We start from the raw sequence: 5,447 nt of genomic DNA, 5'->3' as shown, positions 1-5,447 counted from the left end.
GGTGGTCGGAGGCGGCTGTCAGAGGTGGCGGTCGGTCGTGGGGGATTGGCAGACAGCGGCACGGGAGGGGGTTTCGGGCGGTGCTAGCGGGGCACGGGAGGGGTTTCGGGGCGGGCTAAAGCGGGCACGGGAGGGGTTTCGGGCCAAGGGCTAGCGAGCACGGGAGGGGTTTTCCGGGCGGGCTAGCAGGGCACGGGAGGGGTTCGGGCAGGCTGGCTTTTGGCGGGTCTCTCAGCACGCGGAATGGCGGATGCGGGAGGGGTTTCGGGCTGGCTAGCTCTCGCGCGCAGAATGGCGAATTTCCGACAATTTTTTTAGAATTTTTTCCGACAAATTTTCAAGCAGATTTTCCGACGACTTTTCCGGCTCGAAAGATCTTAAACAACCGGGGATGCAACTTGAGACAACTCTAAAACATATGAGGTTCCAAATGGAATGATAGTTGCAACTTGAAACTGCCCTGAAACATGAGATTCCAAATGGTAAATCATTCATTCAAATATTGTAGTTTGGGACGTACAACTTTTTGCATTTCTAGTTGAATCTTAGGTAATTCCATAATCTGTCAAGGCTTGTGAATTTATTGGATTTAGTCCTATATAAGATGTTTGAAAAATATATTAATGTAGAAATGTCAAGTGGTTGCCATTACTCATAAGCTTAAGCTTTGGGATTGAAAATAAATGTAATCATTAATGTTAATTGTTTAGTTATGATGAAGTAGTTCATGAGGTTTGTGTCTTCTATAAGTCTTGGCCACCTTCAGCCATGGTTAAGAGGCTTAAAAAATGGGTGATTCCCAGTAATACCTCCATATAATTAAGTTAGTTTTGATTCTTGATATTCGTGTTGAAAATATTATTTGAGGGCGTGATGATCAATGTGAAAAGATCCCTCGTGAGGGATCGAGTGATTCTTATGATGTGAGATGATTGGTTTTAGTCCCTTTTTTTTAGCGTAGCTAGAAATGTCGAGTTAATTATTGGCCCTCACCCTTTACATATAGGCTTAAAATTTTGATTTAAAATGCATTTGTTTATTAAGTCGAGCATTTGGATTATTTTGGTGATCTATTTTCTTCTTGGTGTATTTTGATCTTAAGCCTCATATATATATATATATATACTAGATGTAAGGCTTATTTCCTCTTGAACTAAATCCTTAGAGAAACTTTGGTAAAAGTGAGGACTTCTTGAGTAGAGATTTCCTATAGTGTTGATCTTGCAATAAATACCATTAATATGTTCTGGCTGCAAGCAAGGTTTTTGTTGTGTGATATCAATGAAATTGTGCTTTATTTCGTGCACAGATCATTGTGAATGAGAAGGGCACAACGATGACAGCTCCACAAGCAAAAGAGAAAATTCAAGACCAAACAGGTTGTTGGTTGAGATGTACAATTTTGAATCAGCTCTTAAGATATTGTGAGTTTTGAAGCTTTGTTGATGCATATTTTCGATAAGATTTTGAAGAAGTATTTAAATCTTGAATTTCTATCTTATTTTATTTTTCATTGGAGCAATTTCATACATAGCACACGAATCTTAGCTATTTACAAAATCAATACCCTCCTACCTCATTTTATCAAATTCCACCCAAACGCCAAACTCCACAACGAAAATCAAACTCATAACCATTGCTTATTTCAAATGCTTAACACCCTAAGTATATACAAATGCATGGGTTTCCTTGTATAGTTTTTTGAATGGTAGTTTTGTAAATAGGATTGATTTTGGTGGCATGTGCTTAAATCCCTCTTGTTTCCTTTTACAATTATTATTATTGTATTTCAAGCCATTATATTTTTGATGTGTCCATGTAATACATTATTGTGGCATGTGGGAGATAATAGTCGGTTTAAGTCAAAAAGTTATATTGTGCCTATTACATATGGAAATATCATAATATGATGCTCATTTTGAAATATAGGTAGGATTTTAGGTAGTATGTTAGAGCAAAAATATTTTTTTTTTCTTTTCTTTTTTTCCGCAAGCCTTCTACACTATTCCTACATGTTAACCAATATGCTATCAAAACGATGTAATAATTGTATGCTCATAACCTTAAGTATATTTTTCAATTATTAAGATCTAATTATGAGTTTTATCATTGATTCAACTAGAAATTGGTCTAGAACCAAAAGGAAAGTATCATGAGCTTGTGGATTTAGCACTACCTTAGTCATGTAGCCTTAGAATTCTTTGATTCCAAGTTAGCTTGCATTCAGTCACAATAATTTAAAAGAAAAAGGAAGATAATTATAAGCTTTTGTTATCACTCAAGCTTGTGATGAGACAATTGAAAGGGGTTTCTCCACTTGTATAGTATCTAAGGGATCTCAATCACGAGGGCTCAGAAGGGCCCTTCATATTGACAAATTGACCCCATGCATGCATCATTATGTTATACAATATGATTAATGTTTATACGTGACTTTCTTTATTTCATTTATATAAATGCTAATGATTGATAATATTATGTTCTATTTTTCTGATTGTAATTTTTATCTAAATTAATCAAATATAGATATGGACATATAGATGTGATTGTAGATTTGATACATGTTGTGAATAAAATTTTAAAATACTGACAATGTTTGTTATGTGGATAACATAGAGAGGTTTATTGAGCATTAAGAGCTAAAGATCTCCTGATAAAAGAACCGGAGTCACAGGTATAGATCTGCATCGACAGGATTATTATCATCTTGAAAACTTCCAACTTTGTTAGCCTCTGTTTAATCTGTATAAACTTAGGAAGAGCTCAAAAATCATTATCCTAAAATAACAAAACCATTGAAAGCCTAATACGATTACAACTCAACCTTCCCTATCTTCTCTCTTGTAGGAAGATTTATGCCATGAAAATGGAATATGCTTGCATATATTTTATGCCTTACAGGAAGCCAAAGGTAATAGATATGTTTAATTGGTGTAACATTGCAGAATATGAAGAGATAATTTACTAACGTGAAGACAAATTAAGTTTGTTTCAGCCATCTCATGGATGAAAACCTAGACATCATAAAATTGAATGAGCTTCATAAATTGGGGATGCAACTTGAAACTGGGCTGAAGCATACAAGATCCCAAATGGTAAGTCATTCATAATACTTCAATTTTGGATTTATAACTTCTTGCATTTGTAGTTGAGGCAATATCCACCTATTCTTGTAATGCATAATTAACTACTTGATTTCCATAGGTGAGCTTCAAAGAAAGGCAAGACGTCCTCTTCTCTTTTTCATTGCCTTCATTGTGTCCCTTGAAAAATATATGCTTAAATTCATCATCGTAGCACATAGGGCTTCAATTGATTTATAGTTGGATTATCATATCTTGAAAGAAAAGATTAGTGTGAGGGCTTGGTCTAACAAGTGGTTCACTTTCCTTTACACTTCATAGATGCATGCAATATGGATAATCTAACATGAATAGAAGATTTAGTTGAATGGCATTTATAAATATAAGAATTGAAGAATAACCCTCACCTAAATTGAAAGTTAATAAATGATGCCTTTTTTGGATTTGAGCTTTCTGGTTATTTTTGTGATTTATTTTTTCTTTTGAATTTTAGCCCCCTTATATACTATATATTTAAGGCTCATTGTCTCTTGAACTATAAATCTTAAATCCCTAGAAAAATAATGGTAAAATGGAAGACATTTTTGGAGTATGGGTTTCAAATGGTCAACTTCATTTAAGCTAATTTAATTAATGTAATAGCCCAACTCAATGTGATCCATAATTAATTTGCTTCAAACTGTGTGGGCATAACAAAAGAGGAATCTCAATTAATTTTTTTTCAATACCACAATTTTTTTACCACATCATTGTCAAGTATTATGAAATCTCATGGTTAATAGTATATGATTTGATGTGGATTATACATTTTCAATTTAGTATAACCAAAAGGTGCTAAAATAGGAAGAACATAAACAGTAGATATAATAACAAAATATTGTATTTAGCTTGTGAATTCTACGATACAAACAATTAATATTCATTATCAAAGCTTTATTATTGAGTTAGCTAAGGTATTTTTTATCATAATTACATGGAACTAAAGAGAACATTAAATAACATTGTATAGGAGAGTAACTTATGTTATTAAAATATCCCCTATACAAACGTTTATCAACATTAACTATATATTCATATCAAATGAGATATCAATATAAGAATTATGTTGATATACACCGATCAGTGTTCTATAATTTTTGAATGCCTATTTATTAAGTCTTGTCACCCTTTCCAAGATTCTTTTCCCTTTATGGAACTATCAATAACATGGTACAATATGGTGAGCGAGAGGCCTATTGGTCACATGAACTTTATTATATAATTCAATGTACTATGTGATAAGTAAATATGTAATGAAAGTTGTGTCAAAAATTAGACCATATTGTATTTATTTTTATTAGATCATTTTTGGATGGCCAATGATATGCTAGTAAACCTAGCACAATGTCATGGTGTGAGCAAGTTTATGTACAATTAAAAAACAACCAAACAAATAAATAATAATAAAGGTTATGTACAATCAATTTTGTATAAGTTTTGTTAAAAAGTCAAGGTTTAGATTATGATCAAGAAAGAAAATCTTGACGCATTGATCGAATGAGAGGGGTTAAAGATGTAATTGATCACAAGCATCCATATTTTTTTTATATCTGTCAGATTTACATTACTCAGATAGATGTAAAGAGCTGGAGGACACTTAAAAATGTCATTGATCAAAACCACCCATAATAATGATCTCAACGTAGATTTGCATTGATACATACACTGACATAAAGAACGATAGTACATTATTTATAAGTTGTTAACTTCGAATAAAATTTATCATTCACTTGGAATATTTATATGTCAAAAAGATCAACATGCTAACATGAGATACTTGTAAATGTTTTCTTGTGTAAATAGTTTATTTATGGTTGACATGATATTTGCAAAGTAGATTTTGTCCATACAAAAAACATAGTTTATGATAGAAGAACACTTTGCATGACTTTTCATATGACGTAATTCTTAATATGTCATAGAAAAATACTAAACAACACATGAATTAGATATAAAAAAAAATCACTCAATCATTTAATATTCATATAAATAAGGAGATAATTATATCAAGTTCATTATCTTAAATATGTCTGCTAGTATTTGAAACACACTAATCATATCTCCCATATTAATAAGGGAATCACTAAACTCTCTACAATTTAAGGAAAAGCTCGTCTACCCTAACTTTTGTCCAAAGAACAAAATTGAACAAATCAGCTTGAGTTCTAACCAACCTTCTCTTATATGTATACATTTTATATCCCTCAACATTTCCACAAATCACACAAGTTAATTACGCTTTATGACAAAACAAATAATAACAAAGCTAAAAGAATAATGATAAACATAATATGATATGCAAGAATATTCACCACACTTTTTACA

The 5,447-nt window shown here is 32.4% G+C and overlaps 1 long non-coding RNA gene across 2 annotated transcripts; it reads left to right on the top strand.

Moving 5' to 3' along the window:
• Nucleotides 1-343: 343 nt before the first annotated feature.
• On the top strand, nucleotides 344-4,553 carry LOC110111523. Of its 2 annotated transcripts, XR_003701846.1 has the most exons (3): nucleotides 344-482; nucleotides 1,310-1,424; nucleotides 2,617-4,553. It is a non-coding gene; the product is annotated as an uncharacterized LOC110111523 (long non-coding RNA). The 2 variants fall into 2 exon arrangements; XR_003701845.1 differs by having other exon boundaries at nucleotides 1,310-4,553.
• The last annotated feature ends 894 nt before the right edge of the window (nucleotides 4,554-5,447 follow it).

Source organism: Dendrobium catenatum, unplaced genomic scaffold (assembly GCF_001605985.2).
Source record: "Dendrobium catenatum unplaced genomic scaffold, ASM160598v2 fragScaff_scaffold_1023, whole genome shotgun sequence".
NCBI lineage: Eukaryota > Viridiplantae > Streptophyta > Magnoliopsida > Asparagales > Orchidaceae > Dendrobium > Dendrobium catenatum.
Note: the sequence above shows the minus strand (reverse complement) of the source record. Positions and strands in the feature narration are given on the sequence as shown.